The 12,458-nt window shown below is 43.2% G+C and overlaps 7 pseudogenes; all 7 read left to right on the top strand.

Annotated features, from left to right (window-relative positions):
• The first annotated feature begins 971 nt into the window (after positions 1–971).
• On the top strand, positions 972–1,235 carry LOC130332830 (U2 spliceosomal RNA; annotated as a pseudogene).
• A 1,486-nt stretch (positions 1,236–2,721) lies between these two features.
• Positions 2,722–2,986, top strand: LOC130332907 (U2 spliceosomal RNA; annotated as a pseudogene).
• Positions 2,987–4,461: 1,475 nt separating this feature from the next.
• Positions 4,462–4,725, top strand: LOC130332829 (U2 spliceosomal RNA; annotated as a pseudogene).
• A 1,480-nt stretch (positions 4,726–6,205) lies between these two features.
• LOC130332828 (U2 spliceosomal RNA) lies at positions 6,206–6,469 on the top strand (annotated as a pseudogene).
• Positions 6,470–7,955: 1,486 nt separating this feature from the next.
• On the top strand, positions 7,956–8,219 carry LOC130332827 (U2 spliceosomal RNA; annotated as a pseudogene).
• A 1,476-nt stretch (positions 8,220–9,695) lies between these two features.
• LOC130332826 (U2 spliceosomal RNA) lies at positions 9,696–9,959 on the top strand (annotated as a pseudogene).
• Positions 9,960–11,425: 1,466 nt separating this feature from the next.
• Positions 11,426–11,690, top strand: LOC130332913 (U2 spliceosomal RNA; annotated as a pseudogene).
• Positions 11,691–12,458: the final 768 nt, after the last annotated feature.

Genomic DNA, 12,458 nt, shown 5'->3' with positions numbered 1-12,458 from the left:
GAAGAAGAAGAAGAAGAAGAAGACGGAAAAAAATATATATAAAAAGAAAAAGAGAGAGAGAGAGAGAGACTGACTTAGTGAGCGAGTGAGTGAGAGAGTGAGAGTGAGTGAGAGTGAATGAGTGAGTGAGTGATTGAGTGAGTGAGTGAGTGAGAACAAATGAGTTAAAGCAAGTGAGTGAGAGAGATCGAATGAATGAAAGTCTGAATGACAGAAAGAAAAAAGGATGAAGAAAGAAGCATGAAGAAAAAAAAATGTATATGGAGTTGCTGACATGAGTGCAATCTACAAAGCCGTTGAGGCTGATCCTCATGGGAGGATTATTGCACCAGGACCCTTAGCACTTTTAAAATGCCATTCAATGCCACGGGCTAGATGTAAACTGCAGATGACCATGTTGTGGTAGTTACCATGGATACCCAAGTGATGTGTGAGCTAACACATAGGCCCAACAGATTCCAAGAAGGCCAGAATCACCAGCGGCACCACCATCGATTGTCAGGTCACCCGGATTCAGCAAATACCAGAGTCCAAAATGATGCAGGTTTATACTGTTAATTTTCAGTTTATCGTTACAGTTGGTGTTATTCCATGTCGGAAGGGACGCAGCTACAGCCAGTGGGGTAACTAGAGACAGGCAGGCAGCTATGTGCAACAAAGGTAGGCGTGTTGTTTTCATATGCAGATCTGAAATATTGTCTTATATGCAAGAGGAGGAGTGATGGGGGTTCAGGCAAAAGCCAGGCTATGGATTGCATTGCTAAATGCTCCATCAGAGTGCAATGGTCGCCTGTCCTTTTTTTAAGTGATGATGTGGGTTTAGCCTGTGCTGTATGTATGTATGGGTGGCTGACTGCCACCCACCCAGAAAGTGTATGGGAGGCTGGTTGGCTGCCAGCCTTCCTTCCATTCCTATGAGTAATGTGAGTGCTCATGAAGGGGACATGGTTGGGTCCACCCCTTTCCCGGTTATCCCCTCTAGGCCTTTTGGCTTAGATCAAGTGTAAAAAAAGAAAGGATCTTGCGACAGATCGCATCCTGAGGCACGTTTTTTTTTGTGTGAATACTTGCACTTGGGTGACTTGTGAGCACATACTGATACATACGTTCCCTATCTGGGGACCATAAATTAAATGGATTTTTGAGAAAGGGAGCTGATTTGGAAGCTTGCTTCTGTCGCCCTATGCATTGACCCGATGTGGCAGTATCTTCGGGTAGTGAACAGTGCACCACCCCATTCCAGTGTTAAACAAGAAAGATTCTCATTTAATCCTCCGTGGGTGAGAATTTGAGTTTGAGAATTGGAGACCAAAATGATGAGTTGCACTGACTGGTTTATGAACGTCTATTCATTTAGCGTTTTAATGACCATGTTTGCACACTGATTGGTGTAAAAAAATAAAATAAAACTAAATAATAATAATCTAGCACACCTGTGCAGGTTTGACATGACATGACAGGTAGCTGTCTTGTGGGTGGTGCTGAATCCTGTTAAATGACATGAGGGTCTCATGCCTATACACAAGGGTGTGTCATTGCTGTTGCTTGACCATGCATTGGTTTCTGTGGTCAGTGAATGATAAAAACAAAATTTACCATCCATTGATGGATGGGAAATCCGCCATGAGGCATTTGTTTTTAGAAACTGCTGCTCACAACCAATGTTGCAATGGAGTGTCTCCATCTGCTGGTGGTATTGGAAAGGCATTAGTGCTATGACAGGGTCTGAAGAAGAAGAAGAAGAAGAAGAAGAAGAAGAAGAAGAAGAAGACGGAAAAAAATATATATAAAAAGAAAAAGAGAGAGAGAGAGAGACTGACTTAGTGAGCGAGTGAGTGAGAGAGTGAGAGTGAGTGAGAGTGAATGAGTGAGTGAGTGATTGAGTGAGTGAGTGAGTGAGTGAGAACAAATGAGTTAAAGCAAGTGAGTGAGAGAGATCGAATGAATGAAAGTCTGAATGACAGAAAGAAAAAAGGATGAAGAAAGAAGCATGAAGAAAAAAAAATGTATATGGAGTTGCTGACATGAGTGCAATCTACAAAGCCGTTGAGGCTGATCCTCATGGGAGGATTATTGCACCAGGACCCTTAGCACTTTTAAAATGCCATTCAATGCCACGGGCTAGATGTAAACTGCAGATGACCATGTTGTGGTAGTTACCATGGATACCCAAGTGATGTGTGAGCTAACACATAGGCCCAACAGATTCCAAGAAGGCCAGAATCACCAGCGGCACCACCATCGATTGTCAGGTCACCCGGATTCAGCAAATACCAGAGTCCAAAATGATGCAGGTTTATACTGTTAATTTTCAGTTTATCGTTACAGTTGGTGTTATTCCATGTCGGAAGGGACGCAGCTACAGCCAGTGGGGTAACTAGAGACAGGCAGGCAGCTATGTGCAACAAAGGTAGGCGTGTTGTTTTCATATGCAGATCTGAAATATTGTCTTATATGCAAGAGGAGGAGTGATGGGGGTTCAGGCAAAAGCCAGGCTATGGATTGCATTGCTAAATGCTCCATCAGAGTGCAATGGTCGCCTGTCCTTTTTTTAAGTGATGATGTGGGTTTAGCCTGTGCTGTATGTATGTATGGGTGGCTGACTGCCACCCACCCAGAAAGTGTATGGGAGGCTGGTTGGCTGCCAGCCTTCCTTCCATTCCTATGAGTAATGTGAGTGCTCATGAAGGGGACATGGTTGGGTCCACCCCTTTCCCGGTTATCCCCTCTAGGCCTTTTGGCTTAGATCAAGTGTAAAAAAAGAAAGGATCTTGCGACAGATCGCATCCTGAGGCACGTTTTTTTTTTGTGTGAATACTTGCACTTGGGTGACTTGTGAGCACATACTGATACATACGTTCCCTATCTGGGGACCATAAATTAAATGGATTTTTGAGAAAGGGAGCTGATTTGGAAGCTTGCTTCTGTCGCCCTATGCATTGACCCGATGTGGCAGTATCTTCGGGTAGTGAACAGTGCACCACCCCATTCCAGTGTTAAACAAGAAAGATTCTCATTTAATCCTCCGTGGGTGAGAATTTGAGTTTGAGAATTGGAGACCAAAATGATGAGTTGCACTGACTGGTTTATGAACGTCTATTCATTTAGCGTTTTAATGACCATGTTTGCACACTGATTGGTGTAAAAAAATAAAATAAAACTAAATAATAATAATCTAGCACACCTGTGCAGGTTTGACATGACATGACAGGTAGCTGTCTTGTGGGTGGTGCTGAATCCTGTTAAATGACATGAGGGTCTCATGCCTATACACAAGGGTGTGTCATTGCTGTTGCTTGACCATGCATTGGTTTCTGTGGTCAGTGAATGATAAAAACAAAATTTACCATCCATTGATGGATGGGAAATCCGCCATGAGGCATTTGTTTTTAGAAACTGCTGCTCACAACCAATGTTGCAATGGAGTGTCTCCATCTGCTGGTGGTATTGGAAAGGCATTAGTGCTATGACAGGGTCTGAAGAAGAAGAAGAAGAAGAAGAAGAAGACGGAAAAAAATATATATAAAAAGAAAAAGAGAGAGAGAGAGAGAGAGACTGACTTAGTGAGCGAGTGAGTGAGAGAGTGAGAGTGAGTGAGAGTGAATGAGTGAGTGAGTGATTGAGTGAGTGAGTGAGTGAGTGAGAACAAATGAGTTAAAGCAAGTGAGTGAGAGAGATCGAATGAATGAAAGTCTGAATGACAGAAAGAAAAAAGGATGAAGAAAGAAGCATGAAGAAAAAAAAATGTATATGGAGTTGCTGACATGAGTGCAATCTACAAAGCCGTTGAGGCTGATCCTCATGGGAGGATTATTGCACCAGGACCCTTAGCACTTTTAAAATGCCATTCAATGCCACGGGCTAGATGTAAACTGCAGATGACCATGTTGTGGTAGTTACCATGGATACCCAAGTGATGTGTGAGCTAACACATAGGCCCAACAGATTCCAAGAAGGCCAGAATCACCAGCGGCACCACCATCGATTGTCAGGTCACCCGGATTCAGCAAATACCAGAGTCCAAAATGATGCAGGTTTATACTGTTAATTTTCAGTTTATCGTTACAGTTGGTGTTATTCCATGTCGGAAGGGACGCAGCTACAGCCAGTGGGGTAACTAGAGACAGGCAGGCAGCTATGTGCAACAAAGGTAGGCGTGTTGTTTTCATATGCAGATCTGAAATATTGTCTTATATGCAAGAGGAGGAGTGATGGGGGTTCAGGCAAAAGCCAGGCTATGGATTGCATTGCTAAATGCTCCATCAGAGTGCAATGGGCGCCTGTCCTTTTTTTAAGTGATGATGTGGGTTTAGCCTGTGCTGTATGTATGTATGGGTGGCTGACTGCCACCCACCCAGAAAGTGTATGGGAGGCTGGTTGGCTGCCAGCCTTCCTTCCATTCCTATGAGTAATGTGAGTGCTCATGAAGGGGACATGGTTGGGTCCACCCCTTTCCCGGTTATCCCCTCTAGGCCTTTTGGCTTAGATCAAGTGTAAAAAAAGAAAGGATCTTGCGACAGATCGCATCCTGAGGCACGTTTTTTTTTGTGTGAATACTTGCACTTGGGTGACTTGTGAGCACATACTGATACATACGTTCCCTATCTGGGGACCATAAATTAAATGGATTTTTGAGAAAGGGAGCTGATTTGGAAGCTTGCTTCTGTCGCCCTATGCATTGACCCGATGTGGCAGTATCTTCGGGTAGTGAACAGTGCACCACCCCATTCCAGTGTTAAACAAGAAAGATTCTCATTTAATCCTCCGTGGGTGAGAATTTGAGTTTGAGAATTGGAGACCAAAATGATGAGTTGCACTGACTGGTTTATGAACGTCTATTCATTTAGCGTTTTAATGACCATGTTTGCACACTGATTGGTGTAAAAAAATAAAATACAACTAAATAATAATAATCTAGCACACCTGTGCAGGTTTGACATGACATGACAGGTAGCTGTCTTGTGGGTGGTGCTGAATCCTGTTAAATGACATGAGGGTCTCATGCCTATACACAAGGGTGTGTCATTGCTGTTGCTTGACCATGCATTGGTTTCTGTGGTCAGTGAATGATAAAAACAAAATTTACCATCCATTGATGGATGGGAAATCCGCCATGAGGCATTTGTTTTTAGAAACTGCTGCTCACAACCAATGTTGCAATGGAGTGTCTCCATCTGCTGGTGGTATTGGAAAGGCATTAGTGCTATGACAGGGTCTGAAGAAGAAGAAGAAGAAGAAGAAGAAGAAGACGGAAAAAAATATATATAAAAAGAAAAAGAGAGAGAGAGAGAGAGACTGACTTAGTGAGCGAGTGAGTGAGAGAGTGAGAGTGAGTGAGAGTGAATGAGTGAGTGAGTGATTGAGTGAGTGAGTGAGTGAGTGAGTGAGAACAAATGAGTTAAAGCAAGTGAGTGAGAGAGATCGAATGAATGAAAGTCTGAATGACAGAAAGAAAAAAGGATGAAGAAAGAAGCATGAAGAAAAAAAAATGTATATGGAGTTGCTGACATGAGTGCAATCTACAAAGCCGTTGAGGCTGATCCTCATGGGAGGATTATTGCACCAGGACCCTTAGCACTTTTAAAATGCCATTCAATGCCACGGGCTAGATGTAAACTGCAGATGACCATGTTGTGGTAGTTACCATGGATACCCAAGTGATGTGTGAGCTAACACATAGGCCCAACAGATTCCAAGAAGGCCAGAATCACCAGCGGCACCACCATCGATTGTCAGGTCACCCGGATTCAGCAAATACCAGAGTCCAAAATGATGCAGGTTTATACTGTTAATTTTCAGTTTATCGTTACAGTTGGTGTTATTCCATGTCGGAAGGGACGCAGCTACAGCCAGTGGGGTAACTAGAGACAGGCAGGCAGCTATGTGCAACAAAGGTAGGCGTGTTGTTTTCATATGCAGATCTGAAATATTGTCTTATATGCAAGAGGAGGAGTGATGGGGGTTCAGGCAAAAGCCAGGCTATGGATTGCATTGCTAAATGCTCCATCAGAGTGCAATGGTCGCCTGTCCTTTTTTTAAGTGATGATGTGGGTTTAGCCTGTGCTGTATGTATGTATGGGTGGCTGACTGCCACCCACCCAGAAAGTGTATGGGAGGCTGGTTGGCTGCCAGCCTTCCTTCCATTCCTATGAGTAATGTGAGTGCTCATGAAGGGGACATGGTTGGGTCCACCCCTTTCCCGGTTATCCCCTCTAGGCCTTTTGGCTTAGATCAAGTGTAAAAAAAGAAAGGATCTTGCGACAGATCGCATCCTGAGGCACGTTTTTTTTTGTGTGAATACTTGCACTTGGGTGACTTGTGAGCACATACTGATACATACGTTCCCTATCTGGGGACCATAAATTAAATGGATTTTTGAGAAAGGGAGCTGATTTGGAAGCTTGCTTCTGTCGCCCTATGCATTGACCCGATGTGGCAGTATCTTCGGGTAGTGAACAGTGCACCACCCCATTCCAGTGTTAAACAAGAAAGATTCTCATTTAATCCTCCGTGGGTGAGAATTTGAGTTTGAGAATTGGAGACCAAAATGATGAGTTGCACTGACTGGTTTATGAACGTCTATTCATTTAGCGTTTTAATGACCATGTTTGCACACTGATTGGTGTAAAAAAATAAAATAAAACTAAATAATAATAATCTAGCACACCTGTGCAGGTTTGACATGACATGACAGGTAGCTGTCTTGTGGGTGGTGCTGAATCCTGTTAAATGACATGAGGGTCTCATGCCTATACACAAGGGTGTGTCATTGCTGTTGCTTGACCATGCATTGGTTTCTGTGGTCAGTGAATGATAAAAACAAAATTTACCATCCATTGATGGATGGGAAATCCGCCATGAGGCATTTGTTTTTAGAAACTGCTGCTCACAACCAATGTTGCAATGGAGTGTCTCCATCTGCTGGTGGTATTGGAAAGGCATTAGTGCTATGACAGGGTCTGAAGAAGAAGAAGAAGAAGAAGAAGAAGAAGAAGAAGACGGAAAAAAATATATATAAAAAGAAAAAGAGAGAGAGAGAGAGAGACTGACTTAGTGAGCGAGTGAGTGAGAGAGTGAGAGTGAGTGAGAGTGAATGAGTGAGTGAGTGATTGAGTGAGTGAGTGAGTGAGTGAGTGAGAACAAATGAGTTAAAGCAAGTGAGTGAGAGAGATCGAATGAATGAAAGTCTGAATGACAGAAAGAAAAAAGGATGAAGAAAGAAGCATGAAGAAAAAAAAATGTATATGGAGTTGCTGACATGAGTGCAATCTACAAAGCCGTTGAGGCTGATCCTCATGGGAGGATTATTGCACCAGGACCCTTAGCACTTTTAAAATGCCATTCAATGCCACGGGCTAGATGTAAACTGCAGATGACCATGTTGTGGTAGTTACCATGGATACCCAAGTGATGTGTGAGCTAACACATAGGCCCAACAGATTCCAAGAAGGCCAGAATCACCAGCGGCACCACCATCGATTGTCAGGTCACCCGGATTCAGCAAATACCAGAGTCCAAAATGATGCAGGTTTATACTGTTAATTTTCAGTTTATCGTTACAGTTGGTGTTATTCCATGTCGGAAGGGACGCAGCTACAGCCAGTGGGGTAACTAGAGACAGGCAGGCAGCTATGTGCAACAAAGGTAGGCGTGTTGTTTTCATATGCAGATCTGAAATATTGTCTTATATGCAAGAGGAGGAGTGATGGGGGTTCAGGCAAAAGCCAGGCTATGGATTGCATTGCTAAATGCTCCATCAGAGTGCAATGGTCGCCTGTCCTTTTTTTAAGTGATGATGTGGGTTTAGCCTGTGCTGTATGTATGTATGGGTGGCTGACTGCCACCCACCCAGAAAGTGTATGGGAGGCTGGTTGGCTGCCAGCCTTCCTTCCATTCCTATGAGTAATGTGAGTGCTCATGAAGGGGACATGGTTGGGTCCACCCCTTTCCCGGTTATCCCCTCTAGGCCTTTTGGCTTAGATCAAGTGTAAAAAAAGAAAGGATCTTGCGACAGATCGCATCCTGAGGCACGTTTTTTTTTGTGTGAATACTTGCACTTGGGTGACTTGTGAGCACATACTGATACATACGTTCCCTATCTGGGGACCATAAATTAAATGGATTTTTGAGAAAGGGAGCTGATTTGGAAGCTTGCTTCTGTCGCCCTATGCATTGACCCGATGTGGCAGTATCTTCGGGTAGTGAACAGTGCACCACCCCATTCCAGTGTTAAACAAGAAAGATTCTCATTTAATCCTCCGTGGGTGAGAATTTGAGTTTGAGAATTGGAGACCAAAATGATGAGTTGCACTGACTGGTTTATGAACGTCTATTCATTTAGCGTTTTAATGACCATGTTTGCACACTGATTGGTGTAAAAAAATAAAATAAAACTAAATAATAATAATCTAGCACACCTGTGCAGGTTTGACATGACATGACAGGTAGCTGTCTTGTGGGTGGTGCTGAATCCTGTTAAATGACATGAGGGTCTCATGCCTATACACAAGGGTGTGTCATTGCTGTTGCTTGACCATGCATTGGTTTCTGTGGTCAGTGAATGATAAAAACAAAATTTACCATCCATTGATGGATGGGAAATCCGCCATGAGGCATTTGTTTTTAGAAACTGCTGCTCACAACCAATGTTGCAATGGAGTGTCTCCATCTGCTGGTGGTATTGGAAAGGCATTAGTGCTATGACAGGGTCTGAAGAAGAAGAAGAAGAAGAAGAAGAAGAAGACGGAAAAAAATATATATAAAAAGAAAAAGAGAGAGAGGGAGAGAGACTGACTTAGTGAGCGAATGAGTGAGAGAGTGAGAGTGAGTGAGAGTGAATGAGTGAGTGAGTGATTGAGTGAGTGAGTGAGTGAGTGAGAACAAATGAGTTAAAGCAAGTGAGTGAGAGAGATCGAATGAATGAAAGTCTGAATGACAGAAAGAAAAAAGGATGAAGAAAGAAGCATGAAGAAAAAAAAATGTATATGGAGTTGCTGACATGAGTGCAATCTACAAAGCCGTTGAGGCTGATCCTCATGGGAGGATTATTGCACCAGGACCCTTAGCACTTTTAAAATGCCATTCAATGCCACGGGCTAGATGTAAACTGCAGATGACCATGTTGTGGTAGTTACCATGGATACCCAAGTGATGTGTGAGCTAACACATAGGCCCAACAGATTCCAAGAAGGCCAGAATCACCAGCGGCACCACCATCGATTGTCAGGTCACCCGGATTCAGCAAATACCAGAGTCCAAAATGATGCAGGTTTATACTGTTAATTTTCAGTTTATCGTTACAGTTGGTGTTATTCCATGTCGGAAGGGACGCAGCTACAGCCAGTGGGGTAACTAGAGACAGGCAGGCAGCTATGTGCAACAAAGGTAGGCGTGTTGTTTTCATATGCAGATCTGAAATATTGTCTTATATGCAAGAGGAGGAGTGATGGGGGTTCAGGCAAAAGCCAGGCTATGGATTGCATTGCTAAATGCTCCATCAGAGTGCAATGGTCGCCTGTCCTTTTTTTAAGTGATGATGTGGGTTTAGCCTGTGCTGTATGTATGTATGGGTGGCTGACTGCCACCCACCCAGAAAGTGTATGGGAGGCTGGTTGGCTGCCAGCCTTCCTTCCATTCCTATGAGTAATGTGAGTGCTCATGAAGGGGACATGGTTGGGTCCACCCCTTTCCCGGTTATCCCCTCTAGGCCTTTTGGCTTAGATCAAGTGTAAAAAAAGAAAGGATCTTGCGACAGATCGCATCCTGAGGCACGTTTTTTTTTGTGTGAATACTTGCACTTGGGTGACTTGTGAGCACATACTGATACATACGTTCCCTATCTGGGGACCATAAATTAAATGGATTTTTGAGAAAGGGAGCTGATTTGGAAGCTTGCTTCTGTCGCCCTATGCATTGACCCGATGTGGCAGTATCTTCGGGTAGTGAACAGTGCACCACCCCATTCCAGTGTTAAACAAGAAAGATTCTCATTTAATCCTCCGTGGGTGAGAATTTGAGTTTGAGAATTGGAGACCAAAATGATGAGTTGCACTGACTGGTTTATGAACGTCTATTCATTTAGCGTTTTAATGACCATGTTTGCACACTGATTGGTGTAAAAAAATAAAATAAAACTAAATAATAATAATCTAGCACACCTGTGCAGGTTTGACATGACATGACAGGTAGCTGTCTTGTGGGTGGTGCTGAATCCTGTTAAATGACATGAGGGTCTCATGCCTATACACAAGGGTGTGTCATTGCTGTTGCTTGACCATGCATTGGTTTCTGTGGTCAGTGAATGATAAAAACAAAATTTACCATCCATTGATGGATGGGAAATCCGCCATGAGGCATTTGTTTTTAGAAACTGCTGCTCACAACCAATGTTGCAATGGAGTGTCTCCATCTGCTGGTGGTATTGGAAAGGCATTAGTGCTATGACAGGGTCTGAAGAAGAAGAAGAAGAAGAAGAAGACGGAAAAAAATATATATAAAAAGAAAAAGAGAGAGAGAGAGAGAGACTGACTTAGTGAGCGAGTGAGTGAGAGAGTGAGAGTGAGTGAGAGTGAATGAGTGAGTGAGTGATTGAGTGAGTGAGTGAGTGAGAACAAATGAGTTAAAGCAAGTGAGTGAGAGAGATCGAATGAATGAAAGTCTGAATGACAGAAAGAAAAAAGGATGAAGAAAGAAGCATGAAGAAAAAAAAATGTATATGGAGTTGCTGACATGAGTGCAATCTACAAAGCCGTTGAGGCTGATCCTCATGGGAGGATTATTGCACCAGGACCCTTAGCACTTTTAAAATGCCATTCAATGCCACGGGCTAGATGTAAACTGCAGATGACCATGTTGTGGTAGTTACCATGGATACCCAAGTGATGTGTGAGCTAACACATAGGCCCAACAGATTCCAAGAAGGCCAGAATCACCAGCGGCACCACCATCGATTGTCAGGTCACCCGGATTCAGCAAATACCAGAGTCCAAAATGATGCAGGTTTATACTGTTAATTTTCAGTTTATCGTTACAGTTGGTGTTATTCCATGTCGGAAGGGACGCAGCTACAGCCAGTGGGGTAACTAGAGACAGGCAGGCAGCTATGTGCAACAAAGGTAGGCGTGTTGTTTTCATATGCAGATCTGAAATATTGTCTTATATGCAAGAGGAGGAGTGATGGGGGTTCAGGCAAAAGCCAGGCTATGGATTGCATTGCTAAATGCTCCATCAGAGTGCAATGGTCGCCTGTCCTTTTTTTAAGTGATGATGTGGGTTTAGCCTGTGCTGTATGTATGTATGGGTGGCTGACTGCCACCCACCCAGAAAGTGTATGGGAGGCTGGTTGGCTGCCAGCCTTCCTTCCATTCCTATGAGTAATGTGAGTGCTCATGAAGGGGACATGGTTGGGTCCACCCCTTTCCCGGTTATCCCCTCTAGGCCTTTTGGCTTAGATCAAGTGTAAAAAAAGAAAGGATCTTGCGACAGATCGCATCCTGAGGTACGTTTTTTTTTTGTGTGAATACTTGCACTTGGGTGACTTGTGAGCACATACTGATACATACGTTCCCTATCTGGGGACCATAAATTAAATGGATTTTTGAGAAAGGGAGCTGATTTGGAAGCTTGCTTCTGTCGCCCTATGCATTGACCCGATGTGGCAGTATCTTCGGGTAGTGAACAGTGCACCACCCCATTCCAGTGTTAAACAAGAAAGATTCTCATTTAATCCTCCGTGGGTGAGAATTTGAGTTTGAGAATTGGAGACCAAAATGATGAGTTGCACTGACTGGTTTATGAACGTCTATTCATTTAGCGTTTTAATGACCATGTTTGCACACTGATTGGTGTAAAAAAATAAAATAAAACTAAATAATAATAATCTAGCACACCTGTGCAGGTTTGACATGACATGACAGGTAGCTGTCTTGTGGGTGGTGCTGAATCCTGTTAAATGACATGAGGGTCTCATGCCTATACACAAGGGTGTGTCATTGCTGTTGCTTGACCATGCATTGGTTTCTGTGGTCAGTGAATGATAAAAACAAAATTTACCATCCATTGATGGATGGGAAATCCGCCATGAGGCATTTGTTTTTAGAAACTGCTGCTCACAACCAATGTTGCAATGGAGTGTCTCCATCTGCTGGTGGTATTGGAAAGGCATTAGTGCTATGACAGGGTCTGAAGAAGAAGAAGAAGAAGAAGAAGAAGACGGAAAAAAATATATATAAAAAGAAAAAGAGAGAGAGAGAGAGAGACTGACTTAGTGAGCGAGTGAGTGAGAGAGTGAGAGTGAGTGAGAGTGAATGAGTGAGTGAGTGATTGAGTGAGTGAGTGAGTGAGTGAGTGAGAACAAATGAGTTAAAGCAAGTGAGTGAGAGAGATCGAATGAATGAAAGTCTGAATGACAGAAAGAAAAAAGGATGAAGAAAGAAGCATGAAGAAAAAAAAATGTATAT

Source organism: Hyla sarda, unplaced genomic scaffold (genome assembly GCF_029499605.1).
Source record: "Hyla sarda isolate aHylSar1 unplaced genomic scaffold, aHylSar1.hap1 scaffold_391, whole genome shotgun sequence".
In the NCBI taxonomy this organism is placed as follows: Eukaryota; Metazoa; Chordata; class Amphibia; order Anura; family Hylidae; genus Hyla; species Hyla sarda.
This window is presented reverse-complemented; position numbering and strand designations above follow the sequence as displayed.